This window comes from Cupressus sempervirens, chromosome 11 (assembly GCF_028749045.1).
Source record: "Cupressus sempervirens isolate cs-2001-9-10 chromosome 11, ASM2874904v1, whole genome shotgun sequence".
Classification (NCBI taxonomy): Eukaryota; Viridiplantae; Streptophyta; class Pinopsida; order Cupressales; family Cupressaceae; genus Cupressus; species Cupressus sempervirens.
The window spans coordinates 508,750,288-508,775,085 of NC_143128.1; positions in this window are offsets into that span (position 1 = coordinate 508,750,288).

Sequence of the window (24,798 nt, forward strand, 5' to 3'; positions counted from 1 at the left end):
AATATGCCCTCTAACTAATTTTAATGCTCAATGATGAATTCTGCCCATTCTGCTAAGAATGCCTCAACAAATACATATTTACTTATAGATTGAGCCACTGAACATCTATGCAAATTCTGAGCCCATATTTAGAAATTTCATCTCCTCCTCGATCCAACAATATATTGGAGTCCATATTTTGGTTAATATTTTTGCTTCTAGCAGCCATTTGAATTTCAGGCTCCAACTATGGCCATGAATAGTTTAAAAGAAATGAAATTGAAATTTTTAAATATTTCTATAGTTAGAACTATAGGAAATCATCATTTAAAACAAAAAATTTCAACTTCTCATATTTAACGCTCAAAACTAGAAAATCTATTCAATATTTTAAAAATATTTCCCTTATACCTCCCTTAGCCACTTAGGTGATGCCATGTGTCAAATTTTGAATGGTCCATAGTGCTGCAGTAGCAGAGCGGGAAATAGAATAAGAAAGATTTATGTTTTGTGTGTTTTAAATTTAATGTTTTCAATAAACGTCCTACATGTGGTGGCATACCTAGAGTAGCAGTTCGATGAGCTCTCCAGATATAGCCACCTAGGACCGGGTGTAGGTTCTTTAAATTAGAATAGTTTTAATGATTATTAGATTCCAATAATAGGTGGTAGGCAGTTTCGGATTCTTATCCTTTTCTTGGATAGAAGACATGTGGCCTACTGCATGATTGTCAGATTCCAATAATAGGTAGTTGGCGGTTTTCGATTTCTTATCCTTTTCTTGGATAGAAGACAAAAAAAAACGTATCTCATCCTTTTATTAGAAAAGGAGAGTCAGTTTTAAATAAGCTATGAGGCCATGTAAGAGATTCATTCGAGTTTGAGTAGAATAGAAAGTTCAGTTTTTGTGCATGTCTTGTATAGCTTTAGAGCAGTATTTTCGATTTTTTTTTTTTGAATAGATGTATGTTTTTACGTATTGGAACGATGTCTGAATGAAAAAATGGCATCGTGGAGGAAGGAGGCAATGACCATGGCGATCAAGAAGATAAGGGAGATCAGACTCGTGAATAATTGAATGAAAAGGCAAAACTTTTCATTGGGAATTTCGAGCGGGAGTTGAAGACACAATGAGAAGACTAGTGGAAGCGTCTTTGTGCACTCTACAAGACAAGCGGCTGACTCCATTTTATATTGCTTCTTCCTATATGTTGTCGCCATTATTAACATAGTTTCTCCATAGCTGGTGATGTATTAAGTTTCGCATGAAGTGGTAATGTTACTATCGGCTCTTTCTGTGGATTAACAGTGCGAGAGCATGTGTTACTGTTACTCATATTTCGGCAGCCCAAATTCATATCGAAGGAGGGCGTGAATATAATTTGAAGGGAATTAAAGATGCATCCCACACTCGGACTGCCGTAACAGTGGCAGAACATGAGCCTTGCCGACCCTAAATTGATCGTGGATACCAAATCCCTTGTGGAGATTGTCAGGAGACAGATAGCAAAACGGTGAATGTGTCTCCATGCAGCTTGGAGAAAACCGTAAGCAAGTCATTGCTGGGAGTTAGTTATCCGATTGATACCTCTGCATCATATTATAGAAGATATAGATATATATATGTATCATGTGGAATTTAGTCTGGCATTGTTAATATAGTCTTTGTTGAAATATGAAAAGGTTGAGTGCCGCTAATCAAAGTTCAGATAGGAAACTATCGGGTTTTTACAGAGAAGTTAGACAACAGAATCTCGACAATATGTAATGGTTGGTTATGCAGCATCGAGTTTCCAGCATTGTGAAATCGGATTTGTTTGGCAATCATAAAGAATGAATGCAGATCTTGTCTAGTACAATTTTAAGTTTGATCCTGATTGATGTATGTGCCCCTTGAAGTAACTCAATTGAGTGATTATTCCTCCTGAGCTTTCCAAGGTGTGGCTCTGCATCATTTTTGGTATCAGAGATTGAGAGTTGTAGGTTGTGAAGTTATATGTTGAACGCCCCTGAGCAAGATTCTTCAGCAGGGTCAAGCGAGATGGTGACCAATGCAGAGTTAGCGAAGAAGGTCGAGGAACAAGAAGAACTTCTCCAGAACGAGAATAGAGAGTTGAAGGAGATAGTGGCAGAACTAGCCAGTAAGTTGGAATATATGCAGAATTTAGTTGAGAAGAAAGACATGAAAGAAGGAATGGAAGAAGAAGAAGATGTACCTGACAGTGAAGAAGATAGAATAGTTGAGAACAAGAGGCCATTTTTTTAAGCTTTAAAGGCTTTGGGAGGAAAACTCGTTGATTTACCTATGTTTACAGGAAAGATGGACACTGAATTAGTGTTGGAATGGATTGAAGCCTTGGAGAATCATTTTGAATGTGAGAAAGTTTCAGAGTCGCAGCAAGTTAAAATGGCCAAGTCCAGAATGAAGGGAGCAGCCCTTACATGGTGGAATTTCGTACAAGAAGAAAGGGTAAAGGAAGATAAGAGGAAGATCTGTTCGTGGAAGAAGATGGTGTCAATGATAAGAGAGACGTACCTCCCTGAAGACTATGAGGTAAAATTGCATCAGAAGAGGCAGAATCTCAGACAAAGGGATATGGATGTCTGTACTTATACAGAAGAGTTTCAGAAGTTAAGTCTAAGGTCAAAATATGCCGAACCTAAAAGTATCAAGGTAGCAAGATACCTAAATGGTTTGAGGATGAACATACAAGAAGAGTTGCAGTTGCTGAGTCCCAACACCGTCGCTAAATGCTATCAGCTGGCTTTGAAGGTGGAAGAGAAGATCAAAAAGCGACAAGAAAATAATAACAGAGGCAGAGGAAGATAACCATTCAGAGGAAGAGGTACATTTCTAGGAAGGAGTTCAAATTTTCAGCCCCAACCGGAGATGCCAAATGAAGTTACTAAGTTTTATAATTTCAGAGGAAGTTTCAGAGGTAGAAGGCTAAATTTCAGAGGAAGATCACCAGGAAGGATGAATGGACCAATAAGATGTTACAACTATAATCAAGAAGGTCATATGGCACACAAATGTCCAGCAAAAGCAAGCTCTAGTACTCATGGCGAAAGAAGAATACATTTGGCACAAGAAGCGGATTTACAAGAAGATTCAGACAATCATGGTTATCCAGAAAAAGGGGAAGCACTTATGATGAGAAGAACGCTGTTGAAAAGGCCTGTCAGAGAAGAACCACCACAAACGAAGTCCATTTTCAGAACTGCCTGTAAATCTGGAGGAAAAGTTTGTAAGGTACTAGTAGACTCTGGTTCTACAGAAAATTTTGCGTCTCTTGAAATGGTGGAAAAGTTGAAACTACCAAGAATACAACACCCGTATCCTTACAAAATATCTTGGTTAAATAAAGGGCAACATACTATAGTGGAAGAGCAAGCTTGGGTGGAATTTCAGATTGGAGCCTATAAGGACAGATTATTGTTTGATATTGTTAACATGGATGGATGCCATTTACTTTTCGGTAGACCCTGGCAATATGATCTCAAGGCACATCATGATGGGGTGAAGAATACATATACCATTACAAAGAATGGAAAGGTCATTGAACTGATACCTTTAGTTGAGCCAAGTCAAGAAGAAGCAAAAGCTGCAGAAGCCAAAGTTATGGTGATGGGTAAGAAAGAATTTTTGAAAGAAGTGAAAGGAAAGAAGAGCCCACTCTTTGCACTAATTCCTGTACTCAAGGAAAAATTGCAGAATGATGCTAAAAATCAGACTGAAGAAGAAAATTTAGAGATGGAGTCTTCAAACTTGAAGGTGGAAGTGATAGAAAAGAAGAAGGAAAAGGTACTTAACGAAGTGGAACCAATTCTGGACAAGTACAAAGAAATTATAGCTGATGAAATACCAAGAAGTCTCCCACCAGTGCGAGAAATCAGTCATTGTATTGATCTCATACCAGGATCAACATTACCCAACAAGGCAGCATATAAACTAACACCACAACAAAATGAAGAAATGGCCAGACAAATTGGAGAATTGCTCGAGACTGGTTTGATTGGTAAAAGTCTAAGCCCATGCACAGTACCTGCAGTTCTAGCACCAAAGAAAGAAGGAACATGGAGATTATGCACAGATTCAAGAGCACTGAACAAGATCACTATAAGGTACAGATTTCCAATGCCTAGAATAGAAGATTTACTGGATTGTTTAGGGAAAGCAAGATATTTTTCAAAGATTGATTTGAAAAGCGGGTATCATTAGATAAGAATTAGACCAGGAGATGAATGGAAAATAGCATTTAAGAAAAATGAGGGATTATATGAATGGAAGGTAATGCCATTTGGATTGTCTAACGCTCCTAGTACGTTTATGAGGCTTATGAATGAAGTTTTGAAGGATTTTACAGGAAAGTTTGTGATAGTGTATCTAGATGACATTTTGGTTTTCAGCGAAACAAAAGAGGAGCATCTGAAACACATAGATTTGTTGTTGAGAAGGTTACAAGAGGAAAAGCTAATGATCAATCTGGAGAAGTGTAGTTTTATGCGAGAAGAACTGACATACCTTGGCTTTGTGATCTCAAAGGGAACACTCAAGATGGATCAGGATAAGGTAAGTGCAATTCTTTCTTGGCCAACTCCTAGAACTATTGCAGCAGTTAGAAGTTTTCATGGTTTAGCCACTTTCTACAGAAAGTTTATCAGAAATTTCAGTTTGATTTGTGCACCTATTTTGAACACCATAAAAGGAGGGCAAAAGTGCAAATTTGTTTGGACAGAAGAAGCCAATAAAGCCTTTGAACTTCTTAAGCAAAAAGTGGCCCGACAACCAGTCCTGGCATTTCCTGATTTCAATAAAGTCTTTCAGATTGAATGTGATGCAAGCAACATAGCCATAGGAGGTGTTCTTAGTCAAGAGGACAAACCTGTAGCCTTTTTCAGCGAGAAGCTCAATGAAGCCAAACAGAGATATTCATCATATGATTTGGAAATGTATGCACTTGTTCAATCCCTGAAGAAATGGAGACACTATTTGCTACCCAAGGAATTCATTGTATACACAGATAACTAGGCACTTAGTTTCATAAACAGTCAAGAGAAATTGAATCATAGGCACATGAAATGGGTGGAGATATTACAAGCTTTCACATTCTCTATCAAGCACAAGAAGGGAGTAACAAATAAGGTTGCTGATGCATTAAGCAGGAGAACTTTGACTACGTCACAAATTAAGTTGCAAACCACAGACATTTCAAATCTGAAAGGTATGTATGTTGATGATGCTGATTTCAAAGACATTTATCAGGCATGTATTAATCTGGATGAAAGGTACAATAGAGAATATTCTAATTTTCTGGTTCAAGAAGGATTATTGTTCAAGGGAGGACAACTTTGCATCCCAAAGTGTTCAATGAGAGATAACATCATACAGGAGAAACATAGTGGGGCATTATCTGGTCATTTTGGACTGGATAAGACTTTAGAGCTGGTTCGTAGACACTATTTTTGGCCAAAGTTACAAAAGGATGTGCGGAAGTTTGTAGAAGAATGCACCATTTGTCAGAAAGGTAAAGGTAAAAGTACCAATGCAGGATTGTATCAGCCCTTACCTATTCCTTCATGACCATGGGAAAGTATTAGTATGGATTTTGTTATGGGATTACCAAGAACTTAGAAGGGGTATGATAGCATTTTTTTTGTTGTGGATAGATTCAGTAAAATGTCACATTTCTTACCATGTAAATCCACCAAAGATGCATCATACATTGCAGATTTATTTTTCAAGGAGGTAGTGCGAATTCATGGACTACCACTAAATATTGTTTCAGACAGAGATGGCAGATTTGTGGGTCATTTTTGGAGGACTCTTTGGAAGAAACTTGGCACAAATTTATCATTTTCATCTACATATCATCCACAGACCGATGGCCAAACAGAAGTTGTCAACAGATCTTTGGGAAATCTATTGAGATGCCTTACAAAACAACATCAAGAAAAGTGGGATTCTCTACTTGCTCAAGCTAAATTCTCATACAATGATACAGTGAATAGAAGCACAGGAAAATCTCCATTTTAGATTGTGTATGGTACACATCCAAGAGGAATTCTCGAGCTGAGGGAACTTCCAAATACTTTTCCAAGTAGTTCACATGCTGAAGAATTTGCTGAAGCCATTAAAGAGGTCCAAGATCAAGTCAAGTTGCAGCTACAGAATTCAAATCAAAAGTACAAAGAAGTTGCTGATCAGAAAAGAAGAGAAGTACAATTCGAAGTTGGTGATTTAGTATGGGCGTATCTAAAAAAAGAGAGGTTACCTCAAAGGAAGAATACAAAGTTACTACCTAAGAAAGTTGGCCCTTGTCAAATTCTGGAAAAATATGGACATAATGCTTACAAAATTCAGTTACCTACAGACATTGGTATTTCACCCATATTCAATGTTTGTGATCTCACACAATACAGAGGTTCTGAAACACAAGCTGTACATGAAGATTCAGTAACAGAAGATCTGCAACAAATACCTAAACTAGCACCACCTCAGTTGGAGAAAATCCTAGATACAAAAATAAAGAAAACTCGCAGACGACAATACACTCAGTATCTAGTCAAATGAAAGAACAAACCAGTGATAGAGGCTATTTGGATGGATGAGCAACAAATTAGCAAACATGGTTCATCAGTCCACGATCTCATCTCAAGTGGACTTGAGATTCTTTCTACAGGGGAGTATGCTGCAGTAGCAGAGCGGGAAATAGAATAAGAAAGATTTATGTTTTGTGTGTTTTAAATTTAATGTTTTCAATAAATGTCCTACATGTGGTGGCATACCTAGAGTAGAGTTTCGATGAGCTCTCCAGATATAGCCACCTAGGACCAGGTGTAGGTTCTTTAAATTAGAATAGTTTTAATGATTATCAGATTCCAATAATAGGTGGTAGGCAGTTTCGGATTCTTATCCTTTTCTTGGATAGAAGACATGTGGCCTACTGCATGATTGTCAGATTCCAATAATAGGTAGTTGGCGGTTTTCAGTTTCTTATCCTTTTCTTGGATAGAAGACAAAAAAAAAACGTATCTCATCCTTTTATTAGAAAAGGAGAGTCAGTTTTAAATAAGCTATGAGGCCATGTAAGAGATTTATTCAAGTTTGAGTAGAATAGAAAGTTTAGTTTTTGTGCATATCTTGTTCAGCTTTAGAGCAGTATTTTCGATTTTTTTTTTTGAATAGATGTATGTTTTTACGTATTGGAATGATGTCTGAATGAAAAAATGGCATCGTGGAGGAAGAAGGCAACGACCATGGCGATCAAGAAGATAAGGGAGATCAGACTCGTGAATAATTGAATGAAAAGGCAGAACTTTTCATTGGGAATTTCGAGCGGGAGTTGAAGACACAATGAGAAGACTAGTGGAAGCGTCTTTGTGCACTCTACAGGACAAGCGGCTGACTCCATTTTATATTGCTTCTTCCTATATGTTGTCACCATTATTAACATAGTTTCTCCATAGCTGGTGAGGTATTAAGTTTCGCATGAAGTGGTAATGTTACTATCGGCTCTTTCTGTGGATTAACAGCGCGAGAGCATGTGTTACTGTTACTCATATTTCGGCAGCCCAAATTCATATCGAAGGAGGGCGTGAATATAATTTGAAGGGGATTAAAGATGCATCCCACACTCGAACTGCCGTAACAGTGGCAGAACATGAGCCTTGCCGACCCTAAATTGATCGTGGATACCAAATCCCTTGTGGAGATTGTTAGGAGACGGATAGCAAAATGGTGAATGCGTCTCCATGCAGCTTGGAGAAAACCGTAAGCAAGTCATTGCAGGGAGTTAGTTATCCGATTGATACCTCTGCATCATATTATAGAAGATACATATATATATATATGTATCATGTGGAATTTAGTCTGGCATTGTTAATATAGTCTCTGTTGAAATATGAAAAGGTTGAGTGCTGCTAATCAAAGTTCGGATAGGAAACTATCAAGTTTTTACAGAGAAGTTAGACAACAGATTCACAACAATATGCAATGGTTGGTTATGCAGCATCGAGTTTCCAGCATTGTGAAATCGGATTTGTTTGGCAATCATAAAGAATGAATGCAGATTTTGTCTAGTACAATTTTAAGTTCGATCCTGATTAATGTACGTGCCCCTTGAAGTAACTCAGTTGAGTGATTATTCCTCCTGAGCTTTCCAAGGTGTGGCTCTGCATCACATAGCTTCCAAACAACCCCTAAACTTCTACCAGATTTCTCAACTTTTTGGGAGGTCGCCATGTCGCTTGCCAACAGAACCTTCTGATTTCTTGTGGCAACATGGCAACCACCAAAATCTGGCTAGTCCTTTCCAATGAGTATACTTAGTCAAAATTTTGTCTCCAGCTGGCTGGCCATCCATGGTGGTTCCCTTCATCTAGCATACGACTTCCCAAAAAGGGGTTCTCTTAAAGACAACTAACGCTGCTTGTGTTGGAGTATTTAAACATTGAAACTTTCCCAGTGCAGTTAATGTGGGATAAATTCTCCAAATGCTTTGCTCTCCTTCCAGGGGCTTCTTTCCTTCTGCTGTCAACTGTTGGCATCTTCACCCATGTTCAATATGCATTCTGAAATCTTCACATCTCTCCTTTATACATGTAACTGTAATGGCACCATGGGCATTGCGAGCTCCCCAATCTTGTACACAACCATCCATAGTTTCTAAAGTAAGAAGCTTGATCAATAAAACTACACACGATGCTAGCAAGTTCCCACACCATGATGATGTACACATGGAAAAAAGGAACAACAGTGAGAATAACAATGACCCCAACAAAGAGGGTTCCCTTTTTCAGCCCAATCACTCCGTATATCAACAACTAGAAAATTAAGGAACCCACTAGGGCCAAATTGTGTAGAAACATAATAAGGAAAAAATAGAGAAAAGTGACAGCGAGGCACTTCCATACTTTGGGTACGATGCTCATAACCTTTATGTAACACAATTCTTTTCCTACTTAGATGCATGCCACCATGTACACCACTGCAAACCTAGACAACAATGAGAATGCAAAAACTAGGGCTCCATACACTATCATGAATAGTACGAGCTCCGCAATCTATGTGTGAGAGCCATGGTGGACACTTTCTATGGCAAATTTTTCAGGCTTTATGCCAAATGACACATTGCTCTTTGTTATGTTTTTGAGGAGTGGTGCTGAATATAATGTGTGTCCATGGATTAAAAAGGAGAGATGAAGCAATAATGTAAAGGTGATGGCTCCCTAGTAGCATTGCAATAAAACTGCAATGCTACTAGATGTAACTATCTTATTTGGGAAGTCCTCAAATACATCTTTAATTGGTGAACCAAATGCCTTATTCACAATTTTTTCTCTCTAAATTTTTCTAATTTATTTCTTCATTTAAAACATCTATAGCAACATAAGACATTACAAATTCCTTAGCTGATGTAACTCCCACTAGAGGCAATTCATTTGTTACCTAGTCATCATTAATTTTCGAAGACATTTGAATCATTACAATCCTTTTATAATCATTTAAATTATAAAAGGGGCAAATGGTTTTCAAGTTTATCACTAATACCATTCTCAACCAAAATCCTCTTTGTACTGAGTTTAAATCATTATGACTTCTCTTCTCCCCCTTTCAAACATTTTAAAATCCCAATGTCTTTTAATTTGACAGAATTAGTTGGGCCCCAAAGTCGGTCCGGCTAATTTTTTGTTTTGTTTTTGAACACCTGAATTGTCAAACTGATCCAATAGTCACTAGACACTAATTTGAAACAAAGTCAACCATTGGAAAAAAAGTTGCAACTTGCTTTACTTCTTTCTACAACTTGTCAACTTAGTGCCAGGAGGTCCTTTGACTGGCCTTTAAAAATGACCAAAACACTTAATCGAGCTCTGAAAACAAACACACTGATTCTTTGTTTAATAATCTTGTACCCTATTGAATCTCGTCTCATGAAAAATTCTCAGTCAAAAGATATTAATTGTCAAAGTTGCCTTCTCAGAATGGCTTGCAAGAAAACATGTTAGAAAACTATAAATTGCATTTAGAATTGGCTCTGAAAATAGGGCAAACTAACACTTGGGCAAACGAAAATTGGGACATTGGTTCATTGTCATGAGGACAATATGAATTTGTGATTAGGGCTCATGAAGACTGACAAGATGCATTTGGAAAGCAGTCAAAGTGGGCTACTTAGAATTTGAAGACTGAAAGGACTGGCAGAAAAGTGATTTTTGCAAGTGGAATGGACCTAGGAAAGTGTGCAAACGGATTCGTCAAGATTTAGAAACTGGCACTCTTTAAGTATTTTAGAGTAGAACATAGTGATACAATCTATTCAATCTCACCTATCATGGATTTTGAGTTATGACATCATAAACAGGAGTACCAACCAATCTGTACTTTGACACCAGTAAAATGTTACAAATTGCATTTGGAATTGCGTTCAAAAAATTATCAAATGGATTTTTCATAAGCTCAAAATTGAAACATAGAAATTCTCCAACCTCTAGAATATGATGCGAAAGGAATATATTATTTGGGTCAACTGGTCAAAAGTTATAACTTATCAATCAGGGCTACTCGAAATTATGAACAATATGCAAATTTACAATAGAGGCAACAGACTAAGTTTGAGACATTCATAAGTCAAAACACATCAAAATGACTTGAAACTTGAAACATAGCTTATTCATACTAAACATTCTTGAAGTGGCAAGTCATGAATCTTAACCGGTACTAGATATTCAATTGCAAACATAACCTCTTGTCATTGTTTGACACCTGGGCAAAAATGCAGATTTAGCATTGCTCAAAACAGGACTTCACAGAATGATTCAGAATGGCAATTCATCTTCATGGGATGCATAGACATACTGAATGCAAGGTGTTGGAAACATTGAACACCTCTTAGGCCTCAAAAGGATAGTTGGGTACATATGCCTTCAAAATTGCTTAAGGGCTTGATTTTCTCAATGGTACTCAAAATCAAAGCTTTAGTTTTGTGTACCAATAGTGGCTTTGTTTGGGGATGCATGTCCCTTATAGGCATAGAAAGGATTCAAATCTCTAGGAGAAGCAGACCACATACCTAAAACAAAAACTTCTCTTGCACAACTTTATTGAAGCAAAAAATCTACTCCTACTATGTATAAACCATGGCCCCGAGCCACTATAAAGTTTTCAAAACTCCTTACCTTTGTCATATACCTGATTCTCATTGACATTTTCTTAAGGTAAACTAAAATTCTCATTCTTCTTTGTTTCACCCAACACATCAACACTTTCAATCACTTTGTTAGGCAAGACAAAACTATTGTCATCACTTTCATAGTGCACATACAAATTAGCATTAACTTCTACATCATGCTCACTATGAAAACGTGAATCGGTGTGATCATAACTACTGATATCAAACTGAAACTGATCATCACTAATTGACTCATGGACACTTTCAACTAGAAACACAAAAGCTTGGTACTCTACTTCATTCAATGAGTTACATGAATCAATTTGTAACCCACCTTGTGCGTCTGGATATGAAGGGAATGTAAAATTTGATTTCTCCTCATTTGTAATATGAATACTCCATAAATCAAACTGAACATATGCTGCAATTTCTTCACATTCCAACAAATGATTAGATACCAAATCACAACAATCACCGTGGAGTTTTAATTTCACAATATGTTGATTTGTATCAATGTTTTCCTCAAGTAACTCATTAGAATGAACTACTTCATTACTATGACTTTCCTCATCATATGAGCAATCAAAATGTATCTTAGCATCATGAAAACACAAAGAAAATGAACCAACAATAGACCTATCTCTACATCTTCATTCTCAACATAGAAGTCATCATGTGTATTGATGTATGAACTATCAACACATATATCTTCAAAACTTGGCATAGCATATTCTGAAACTATATCTTCTTTAGCATCAAACTTAGGGGAGATGACTTCACCATGTGAAAAGGAAAACCCTGGCAAAGCATAAACATCCTTGGATAGATTTGCATACCTTTCAAAATCATGAGCCAACAAACCTAAAATCTCATCAATGCTTAACAAGACTTCATCACTAGTTTCTTCTCCTTGGCTATGATTATTATCCAGATAGCTTAACACTTTTACAACAATAGACTCATGAATAATACATTCTGAAAAATTGGAACTCTAATCATCACATATATCTTCTTCTTTAGACAATACTTAAACAATCGGTATCTTAGCACATTCATATTTATCACTAGAAGAAAGATTGTTACAGGTGTTACACTTTTCCTCTTCTTTAAAATCATCATCATAACAAGATGAATCCACACTATGCTTATCATCAAATTTTTGATTACTAACCTTTGATTCATAAAGCTGAGACTCTTCATCTTCAACATCATTTTCAATGGATTCATTGTATTCATTATCATTTGCAGCATATTCATTTCTATTATCATTAGATTAATTAGCATTCAGATCACTTACCACCTCCATGATAAAATCTCGATATTCAAAAACCTTTTCTAACCTTGACTTTTCTGACCAATCAATTGAATGTAGTATAAAAACTTCTAAGAGTATCATTGGCCATAAATACTCCTCAGGTCTAAAAGACCCATCAAGATTCATAACTACTGATTTAACTTCATGTAAATTTGAGAATGTTAGAGTAAATAATTAATTAATTATTAATTATTTATTCTATTTACTTAAGCTTACTTAGGTTAGTGCATTTATTTAATATTTAGTATTTAATGCATGTAGTGATGAGTTGTTGACAACACATGAGTTTGTTTCCTTCTAGCATGTTCCACCTTTTTGTGAAAGAGTGCTTAGTTGTCAACCTTATCCTCTACCACCTTCTAGCTTGTTCTACAAGCTTCCATGAGGCCTTTATATTTGGGGTCTTTCATTGTATCATGCATTTTTTGCATTCTCATTGTAAATACAATTTCATTGTTTTGCATATTTTCTCTCTCATGTTTGTTTAGGGTTTTTCCAAGCTCCACCTCTTCCTTTTTAGTTTTCCTTCGACTGGTTATTTTTCATGTAAGTGATCTTGGCAATTGTAGAGTTGGATTTCATCAACTCCTACATGGTATTAGAGCCTCCCTGTTGCTGCTTCATTGAAGGTTTTTTGAAGATGTGATTCAAAGACACAAACCCTAGTTTGTTTGTGCATTTTTCTTCAATCCAGGGTAAGATCATTTTTTCAAATCACTTTGGGCTCAAATGGACGTTGCCATTGGATTCAAAAGGTGTTTTTTAGCTATGATCCATATAAGATTTGTCAATTTTAGAGATAGGGCTCCGAGAGGAAAAAAAATTTGTCGCAAGCCCTTTTGTACGATTGTACGGTTGATCAATATTAAAATATATATATATAGGGGCCGCTGCTGTCGCACCACCCTGTGGGCACCACCGCACCACCCGGGTGCTGCTCGCACATTGTCATGCCGCCACAAGGCAGCCCAAGCCTGCCCACCCCTAACGGGCCACTACACACAGGTGAGGCCACCCTCTGTTGCAATTTCCATCAGCTTCTTTCACTAGTTCTGCAACCAGCCACTCCACCCCCGCAGGTCTTCTGCCTACCTCCACTTGTGCCCAATTGGCAAGACAACACAGCAACAACTCAGTAGTTAAGGTCCAGTTAGCTACATACGTGGTATCTTGTAGACTCAATCGTCCACTATGCAGCCCACGTAGCTTTCATGACCAGTCAAAACCTCTCACATCTTGACACGTGGCAAGGGTGCTACATGGCACTTTGGTATATGGACCTTGCCAAGTCTGCACCTTGCCATGTGGCTACCACATGGACATGCCACATGGCCACTTTTTTTGTTCTAACAGGCTGCAGGCTTTCAATTTTAATCTCCCAGTCTGTTGATGTAGTCATGACATCATCCCTACATCAGCATACCACCTTGCACCTCTCCTTCAGGGTCATTTTAGGCCTACATTTAGTTTTTTGGCCATAACTTGAGCATACAGAGGTATTTTTCTGATCCGAAAGAAGGGTGAAAAGCTGGTTCCGTGACAGAGACATTGGTGCAAGTATTTTTCAGGTTTTGGTGCAGTTTTGTTGCTTGTTTTTTTTGTTGAAGTTCAAAGTTCTATTTTTTGACTCCGGCATGCATATCTTTTGTGTCCCACGTCAGTTTCTTGAAAATTTTATATTTTTGAAAGCTAGTTTTGTCATCCTTTAAAAAATGTGGTCTTTTTTCTTAGATTCTAGCCCATGTTCTTTCTATCATATTTTTAGCATTTTTGCTATATGGTGGATATCTATGGTGTTTTAGGTCCGAGGATCGTTTTCCTGGCATGGTTGCTTTTGTTTTGGGTTGTCCTATCTTTTGTGTCAGTTTTTTTCCTGTTTTGATCATTGTAAATATCATTTATAAGCTCTTTTGTATATGCACTAAGATAAAGTGCCACTTTTGCATTTCGAGTTTATGAACGTTATTTTTGAGACAGTCGTACATGCACTATTTTTATAAAGCACCATGGGGGGGATAGTTGTTTGTTGTTTTAGGCCTTCTCCATTTTTCAAGTGAGTGTCTCTTTCAAGACATTAGCCCCATGTAGTGTCTTGTGACCGTGTCTTTATAGGTGTTTGTACCTCTTCCTCTCTCTTCATTCTTGATTCTCTCTGCAGAGGATTTTGGCCCACCTTCTTAGGTGTTTGTCATCTCACCCTGTCTGCATTAAGGGGGTGTTATGTTGTTCTAATGCATCTTTGGTTTGACGGTTTGATAGTGTGAACTATGTATTCAGTGGTTGATCCTATATACGAGGCGATTGCAGTGGATGGCTACCTATGCATTTCGGTGAGATGAATCATCTACCATATAGACACACTCGGTTCGCGCCTCCTTCCATGGAGGTTCTTCATATCAACAATTTTCTTTTAGATGGCAGATTTTGTGATTTCTTCATGCTTTGGTGATGCTCTTCATGATCACTCCTTGTTCCTATTTTAGGGGACATTCCCCTAGTTGGAGGCTTCTTCAGTTCTTCACTAGGTTCTTACCTCTTTTTGGGGGAGGGTTTTTCCCATGTGGTTTTCTCTCTTCCCCATTTTTAGAGGTTGCATTGTACATGGGTACCTAACATGGCCTTGTTGTTGAGACCCATCCTACATTACATCTTAGTTTTGTGAGTTTAAAGCATTCCCCTAAGTTGCACTTAAGGGGGGGTGTTAGAGTAAATAATTAATTTATTTATTAAATTATTTATTCTATTTACTTAAGCTTACTTAGTTTAATGCATTTATTTAATATTTAATATTTAGTATTTAATGCATGTAGTGATGAGTTGTTGATAACACAAGAGTTTGTTCCCTTTTAGCATGTTCCACCTTTTTGTGGAAGGGTGCTTAGTCGTCAACCTTATCCTCTACCACCTTCCAGCTTGTTCTACAAGCTTCTGTGAGGCCTTTATATTCGGGCTCTCTCATTGTATCACACATTTTTTGCATTCTCATTGTAAATACAATTTCATTGTTTTGCATATTTTCTCTCTCATGTCCATTTAGGGTTTTTCCAAGCTCCACCTCTTCCTTCTTGGTTTCCCTTCGATGGGTTATTTTGCATGTAGGTGATCTTGGTGACTGTGGAATTGGATTTCATCAACTTCTACAGAGAATTGTTAAGACCATAAATATTACCAATATTATTTTTTATGCCAATGATGGTCTTATTATGAATCTCTATTTTCAGCCTATCAATATTTCCACGAATACTTTCAAAAGTTGGCACATCATTTTCATACCTAGCCTCTGAATCCATCTTTTAAAATTTAAAATTCTACCTCTATTTTCGTACTACTAAAACCACTAGATGGAGGCAACCATTTTTACCATGCAACTTTCATAGGAGACAAACACATGAAAATTGAAAATATCTTTATGTGTTGTTGCATGAAACCTCTATGCTGATTAACACTGTGTAAACAAAAAATCCTTCACACCATAGATAAAATCTTTGTAGAACCGCCACCTCCTTGAAGAGGAAAATGAAATCATAACAATGATTTACTTTTTGAAATCAATTATTTCAGCAGATACAAACAAGCACGTAAACTATCAGTTAAGAAACTTATAATTCCTCTTTCCCAACAAACTAGATCTGCCCACAAATACTTAAAACCTTTGATATTAAAATAAACCATGTACTGGTACAGAGATTTAGACTACAGTCACCACTCACACTTAGTGAGAATTGATTTGAAACAATTTACCACATGTAAATTCTGGACTAGACTTTTAATATGAAAAAACTTGCAAATCATTAACACCTTGAAAAGATTGTGATATTGCTATCATGATTTAACTGTGTGATTTTTGAGTCAAACTCATTGAACCATGTTTCATGAGTAGTGTTTCAACATGAATCCATCTCTCATGAGAATAAATGGAACACTTAACACTCATTGGATCTAGGTGATTCTCATAGGGGTGAAGCACCGAGATTTCCCAGGAGGTCACCGATACCAGTACTATTCTAGCGTGAGCATGCTTAACTACAGAGTTTCCTCCATGGTTAAACCCAAAGCTTGCAACCCCATTTGCAAAACCTTCACTAGGTGTTGTGCCTTATGAACCATTCATTATAAATCCCCTTAATCTCATCAATTGATAAGTAAGAGATAATTTCCACAATAAGTCAAATTGTGATATTACTATCAGGATTTAACTATGTGATTTTTGAGTCAAAATAATTGGCCCATGTTTCATGAGTAGTGATTCAACATGAATGCATCTCTCATGAGAATAAATGGAACACTTAGCACTCTTTGGATCTAGGTGATACTCACAAGGGTGAAGCACTAGGACTTCCCGGGAGGTGACCCATCCTAGTACTACTCCAGCCTGAGCATGCTTAACTACAAAGTTTCCTCCATGGTTAAATCCAAAGCTTGCAACCCCCTTTGAAAAACCTTCACCAAGTGTTGTGCCTTGTGAACCATTCATTAGAAAGCCCCTTAATCTCATGAATTGATAAGTAGGAGATAATTTCCAAGCAAGTCAAATTGTGATATTGCTTTAACTGTGTGATTTTTGAGTCAAACTCATTGACCCATGTTTCATGAGTAGTGATTCAACATGAATCCATCTCTCATGAGAATAAATGGAACACTTAGCACTCAATGGATCTAGGTGATGCTCACAAGGTTGAAGCACTAGGACTTCTTGGGGGGTCACCCATCCCAGTCCTACTCTAGGATGAGCGCACTTAACCACGGAGTTTCCTCCATGGTTAAACTCAAAGCTTGCAACCCCATTTGAAAAACTTTCACCACGTGTTCCATTTATTCTCATGAGAGATGGATTCATGTTGAATCACTACTCATGAAACATGGGTCAATGAGTTTGACTCAAAAATCACACAGTTAAATCTTGATAGGAATATCACAATTTGACTTGCTATGGAAATTATCTCCTACTTATCAATTGATGAGCTTAAGGGGCTTTCTAATGATTTTTTGACAAGGTACAACACTTTTTGAAGGTTTTGCAAATGGTTTTGCAAGCTTTGGATTTAACCATGGAGGAAACTTCATACTTAAGCACACTCAGGCCGGAGTAGTACTGGGATGTGTGACCTCCCGGGATGTCTCGGTGATTCACCCCTGTGAGCATCACCTAGATCCAATGAGTGCTAAGAGTTCCATTTATTCTCATGAGAAATGGATTCATGTTGAATCACTACTCATGAAACATGGGTCAATGAGATTGACTCAAAAATTACACAATTAAATCCTGATAGCAATATCACAATTTGACTTGCTATGGAAATTATCTCCTACTTACCGTGAAAAGAGAATACATTTCATAAATCAATTTTTGACTTTGAAACCTTCTCAATAGCATATGCAAAAACTGAACTGATTGAAGATAGACTTATAATGGTCATAAAACACAATTTACATCCAATCCTCACAACATATTGTTGTCCATGAATAAAGCTTAACTGGGGAACACAAATTTCAGCAAGGATATGACAAGAACATCACAATTCCTCATTGTTGTAGCAAATTTTTCCTACTATATTGAATCTTTCCTTTTCAAATTATCAAGGTTTGTCTATCATACAGATTCAATACAATTCCTCGGCAAAGTCACTATTTTGTTGGCTAACTCAGATGGGCAAAACTATACTAAAAAATAGGACTGAAGTATTCAATTAACACCACAGATTCTTGTCCTCTTAACAAGGTGTATTGCCATCTTATCTCCCCAAGAGAGTTGCCATTCTGTTGGCTCCTAATTTAACAATTTTAAAATTAACCAAGAAACCAGACCAATACATCTAAGGCTAGCAAATTCCTATGATGGATGCACTCAAATGAAATCTTAGGCCAACTATAAGGCATGACTCCTTCACTTCGGGCTCTGCAAAACCTAGGTGAGTTAACCTTGAGGCTCTAATATATGGTACCAGTGCAATTAAACATATAATCTGAACCTATTAACAACAGATGAAACCCTTATGTCTTCTGATACTTATGTGATATCATAGGAATGAGATAGCTACAAATCATAACCTATGAATCCATAAGCTAAGTGAGCATTAGTTTCTTTCAGCCCTCTACAAAACATGAAAAGCTGAATTGATTTTGATTAAAGAAATTAGTGCAAATGACCTTCATCTCAACTTGGATCTGATTTAGTGATCAGTGCCTTATCCATTGCAACATAGAGTCACTACCAATAGGATGACCTAACTTGATTTCCTTACAATTAAGTTTGTCAACTGAAATCTTCGAATTCTATTTTTACTAGCATCCCGTCCATACACCCATAAACCCTATCAAATCATTGAAGCATTCACTTAATTCCTTGAATTAAAAGCAACAACAGATCTTATACACAACTCATCTAAGCTACCTTAGATTCAATGAACCTTATTCATTCAATCACAAAATTAATAACGTATGAAGAATTAGTAAACAAAATAAAAGAAGCCAGATAATTCATTGTAAATCACTTTTGTATTTATCCTTAGAAAGAATGAATACATTAAACTTGTAATACTAAATGCAACTCAAGATATTTCATATGATCTATCATCAATATCCATTATCTCAGAAAAACAAGACATATAAATGAAAGGAAATCTGCACAAGAGTGGATGTGTGGCTTTCACTGCTAGAGCTCTACTCAATTAGATAGGAAGTAAAACTAGCAACAATATGGTATCATAGTAGTGAGAAACTTCTCCAAAAACTGGAACCCCTAAAATGAATGAGGGAAAGAAAGATATAGAAGAGGATGAATTCCCAGATCTGTTCTGTACCTGACATTTTTCCACTTGGAAAACTTTAATCTTAGATGCAAAACATCTCTATAATCTCTCTCTGTAACTACATATGAAATCCCCAATCATTTTGGCTCCCAAAAGCATAAAATATCTTAGATATTTGATGGAAAAACATAACTAATTTTGATGCAAGATCTTAGATCAAGACAAAAGCAAAATTCAATTAAATGACCTCTAGAGGCAAAATAAACTTATCAGAATCACTTTTCTCCACATTCGAGCTTCAAAAAACTTCAAAATTTTCCCTCCAACCACTTGTGATGCTCAATGACGAATTCTACCCATTCTACTAAAAATGCCTTGGAAAATACAAATTTGCTTACAAACTGAACCATTGAACATCTATATAAATTCTTAGCCCATATTTGAAAAATCCATCTCCTTTCAGTTTCAACGGTATATTGAAGTCCATATTTCATGCAAAAAATTGTGCCTCTGGTAGCCATTTGAATTTCAGGCTCCAACTATGGCTATGAACAGTTTAAAGAAATGAAATTGAATTTTTAAAATATTTTTAGAGTTAATCATCATTAAAAACAAAAATTTTCAAATTCTCAAATTTAATGCTCAAAACTGGAAAAGCTATTCATTATTTTAAAAAAGTTTCACTTATACCTCCCTTGGCCACTCAAGTGATGCCATGTGTCAAATTCTGAATGGTCCATAGCTTCCAAACAACCCCCAAACTTTTGCCAGATTTTTCAACTTTCTAAGAGGTCACCATGGTGCTTGCAGGCAGAACCTCCCATTATCTGGTGGTGACATTATGACCATCGAAATCTGGCAAGTCTTTTTCGGCAAGTATACTTGGTCAAAATTTTGTCTCTAGCTAGTTGGTTGTCCACGATGGGCCTCTCCATCTAGCCTACGACTTCCCAAAAAGGGGTTGTCTTAAAGACAACTAACACTACATGTGTTGGAGTATTTAAACATTGAAACTTTCCTAGTGTGGGCAATGTGGGACAAATCATCCAAATGCCTTGCTCTCCTTCCAACGGCTTCTTTCCTTCTGCTATCAACTATTGGCATCTTCACCCATGTTCAATCTACATTTAAAATCTTCATATCTTTCCTTTATACATGCAAGTGTAATGGCACCATGGGCATTATGAGCTCCCCAATCTTTTACATAGCCATTGTTGGATACAATTGCTAATTGTGTATTGTCTTTGATGTTACACAAATGTCATATCAGCCATCAGACAGAGTCTACCGAGCTCAGATGGTTAGCAAAGCAATTTATAGTGATTACCGAGCATTCTTAAACATTACACAGAAAGTTAGCTTTTACCGAGCTCACTAGGTAAGAAAAGGAAAGTTCGCTTTTACCGAGCTCACTCGGTAAGCAAAGGAAAGTTAGCTTTTACCGAGCTCACTCGGTAAGCAAAGAAAAATTAGCTTTTACCGAGCTCACTCGGTAAACAAAGGAAGGTCAGTATTTACGGAATTAACTCGGTCTCCGAAGGAAGTTGCAAGGTTTGCAGTGTTTACCAAGCTCCATTTGGTTAACACTGGGGAAACAATTCTGAGCAGTGGTCATCGAGCTGGGTCGGGCAGTGAAGAATTTTTATTATTCTAAAAAATTAAGTTTAATTGTTTTATGCAGCCGACTAATTTATGTTTTTCAGTTGATTGAGCCGACTTGACAATCTGTAAGGTATATATGAAAGGTCAAGTTGTGAATTCAAAGTATGTAGAAGTGTGTGGATGCATAAAAGTGTGAATGTATGAATAAGCAAATATATGAGCGAATGTTGAGGAAGAATTAGATATCCCTATGAAGCTGCAAAGTTGCATTCGATCAGTAAGGATTTAGTGAAGCAGAACAAAGATCTATATTCAGCGAAGATAAGTTGCATATATTTCAGATCACTTCATTGTTGTTTTCTAATCATTGTAACAGTGATTCAAAATCTCTTAACAGAGTTGGTTTGACAGCCATTTTGTAAATCATCTAACAAGGTGACAATTCAGTTGAATTGTTTTAAAGACTTCTGGCAAAGCCACTTCTAACAAGGTGATCAAATCCTCTAACAGGGTCACACCTAATAGTGTGTTTTGTAACTTTTAATAGGGTTGGCTCCTAATAGGGCTGACTTCAAAAGAGCGAAAATTGGTAACTAGTTACTTGGTGGTTTTTCCCAAATTGGGTTTCCATGTTAAATTTGGTGTCTCTTGTGTTTATGTTATTTCTTTATGCATGCATGTTATCACTTTAAATGCTAAATAAGTTATCAGAACATCTATCAAGTTTCAGATTTATTTGTGAGATTGTCAACAGCTATATTTTAGGACATCTAAAGATCTATGTATTTATTTTTTGTAGTAACTGATTCAAACCTCCCCTTTCAGTTACTCCATCTCTATTTTCAACAATTGGTATCAGAGCTTTTGGTGCTTGCAGGATAAGATTTCAAGGATCTAAGCCAAAGATCAGGATGTCTTACAAAAGGAAAATCCCAAGACTTAACAGAAATAACTTCTCAGCATGACAAGGACTAATGAGACTTCACCTAGCATCCATTGGTGATACAGGACTGAAGTACCTTGATGAAAAATATGCAGAACCAGCTGGTACACTATCTGTCAATGATATTGCTAAAAAGAAGACACAACATTATGATGATAGATATAGCATCTACTCTGAGTTATGAAGAATTTGATGATATCAAGGATTGCAAATCTTCGTTTGAAATGTGGAAAAAGCTGAAAGAGATCTATGGAGGAGATGATAATGTTAAAAGAGCCAAAGCAGAAAGTCTAAGAGGACAATTTGATCAAATGAGGATAAGAGAGGATGAAAACATTGCAAAATATGTTGAAAGAGTTAAAGCATGTGTCAGTGCAATCAAAGCTTTTGGAGGAGATATCAGTGAAGAGACAGTTATAAGTAAAGTTCTTAGAACTCTACTTCTCATTTATGCAATCAGAGTTTCTGCAATTCAGGAAAGAAGATGTGAAGAAAATCATAAGATAAATCTAGAGGCTATAGTTGGAAGATTGACTGCATTTGAACTGGATAACTTTGATAACTATATTCCAACTTCCAAGAACATTGAATCAACATTTGAAGCCAAACTTTCACTCAAGGAGAAAGGCAAAAAAAAATCTCAATCAGAAAGTGAAGATGAATCAAACCAAATTTTAGATATTGATCTTGAAGTAATTGAAGCCCTTCTAGCAAGGAAATATTCTAGAGGCAGAGGAAAATACAAAGGTAAAGTACCCCTAATCTGTTTTTCATGTGAAGAAGTTGGTCATATTGCCGCTAGATGTCCAAACAAGCAGAATAAAGATAAAAAGAAAGATCAAAAATAGAATGGAAAGAAAGATTTCAAATCATTCAAGGACAAAGGTAAGAAAACATGTTTTATGGCTAAAGATTCTAATGACTCTAATGATGAAGAAGAAGATGAGATTGTCTATATTGCTGTAAAAGATGAATCTGATAATGATGAAGAAATGGCACTCATTTCTCATATGAGCAAAAATGATACATGGATCATAGATAGTGGTTGTTCTCATCACATGACTAGTGACAAAACTAAGTTTGAATACTTTGAAGACTATGATGGTGGCAGTGTAAGATTTGGTAACAATGAACCTTGTTGTATAAAAAGAAGAGGAAGAATCCCTCTAACCAAAGAACTTATATGTGATAATGCCTATTGGGTAGAAGGACTAAAGCATAATCTGTTAAGTGTGGCACAGCTACTCAATAATGGAATCAAAGTAGAATTCATGCATGGTAAAACAAAACTGCTAGATGGGAAAGGAAAGCTGATTGGATCAGGCACTCAAACTAAAGGTAACTTGTTCTATCTTGAACTAGGTGAATGTTCATGTTTCATTGCTCAAGTTGAAGAAAGTTGGTTATGGCATAAAAATTTGTGTCATGTAAACTTTGATAATCTGTTAAAGATAAGCGAATTCAGAAAAGTAAAAGGCATTCTCAACATAAAGAAACCTGAGGTCAGTCTATGCAAAAATTGTCAAATTGGAAAGATGGGAAAGACTAGTTTTAAAAGTAAAAACTATCAGTCTAAAGATATATTAGAAATTGTGCATATTGATTTATGTGGACCCATTGGAATTGAAAGCTATACTGGAGAAAAGTTATTTATTCTTTTTGTTGATGATTACTCAAGAATGATGACAGTCATGTATCTAAGAAATAAATTAGAAGCATTTGAAAAGTTCAAATGGTATTTGGCTAGAGTAGAAAAGGAAACAGGAAAAAGATTAAAATGCTTGAGGTCAGACAGAGGTAGAGAATTCATTTCACATGAATTCAATAACTTTTGCATTGAAAGAGGAATCAAAAGACAAGTATCAGCACCTGAAACACCCCAGCAGAATGGAATAGATGAAACAAGAAATAGATCCATCACGGATTGTGCAAGAACATTAATGATTGAAAAGAGCATTGCTATCAAATACTAGAAGAAAGCAATCAACACTGCAGTCTATACCTTGAATTGAGTACAGCTAAAGAAAGACTCATTCAAAACCCCCTATGAGTTATGGTATGGCTATAAACCTAATGTAAGTTATCTTAAAGTATTTGGAAGTAAATGTTACATTTTGAAAGAATCTAGAAAAGGAAAATTTGATGTAAAAGGTGATGAAGGTATATTCTTTGGATACTCATGCACAAGTAAGGCATATAGATGTTTGAACTTGTCTACTCACAAAGTCATAGAAAGTGCACATGTGAAAGTTGATGAGTTTGTAGAAAGGACTGAAGAAGAAAGCAAAAGGGAACCAGAAGATTATAAAAGGTTTTTCTTCAGTGAACTTGATACAGTACCAGTTACATCAGAGAATTAGGAAACTTCTACTCCTGAGTCATCTGTAACCGAGTTACAGGAAGTTCAAACCGAGCCATAGCAAACCAAGTTAAATTCAGTATCTACCGAGCAAGTATTTACCGAGAAAACATCTACTGAGCAAATATCTACCGAGCCAAAATAGACAGAGCCTAAAGTTGAAATGCAAAAAGATAATAATGAAATCCATTCAAAAGGCAAGGAACCTGTATTAGCTAAGTATGTCAGGAGACATCATTCAGCAGATCAGATCATTGGAGATAAATCTGAAGGAACCATGACAAGAAATAAGCTGAAAGGTACTTGTTTACTTGCTGATTTTGAACCTAGGAATATCAAAGATGCATTGGAAAATGATAGTTGGATTGAGGCTATGAATGAAGAGATAGAGCAAATAGAGAAAAACAAGACATGGACTCTTTTACCCAGACCTAAAGACAAAAATGTGATTGGAACTAAGTGGGTATTTAGAAAAAAGTTGGATGAAGATGGTAAGGTATCAAGAAACAAAGCTAGACTAGTATGCAAAGGATATGTTCAAGAAGAAGGAATAGACTATGGAGAAACTTTTGCTCCTGTTGCAAGATTGGAAGGATTCAGAACTTACTAGCATATGCTACTCACAAGGGTTTCAAAGTTTATCAGATGGATGTCAAATCAGCATTCCTCAATAGTAT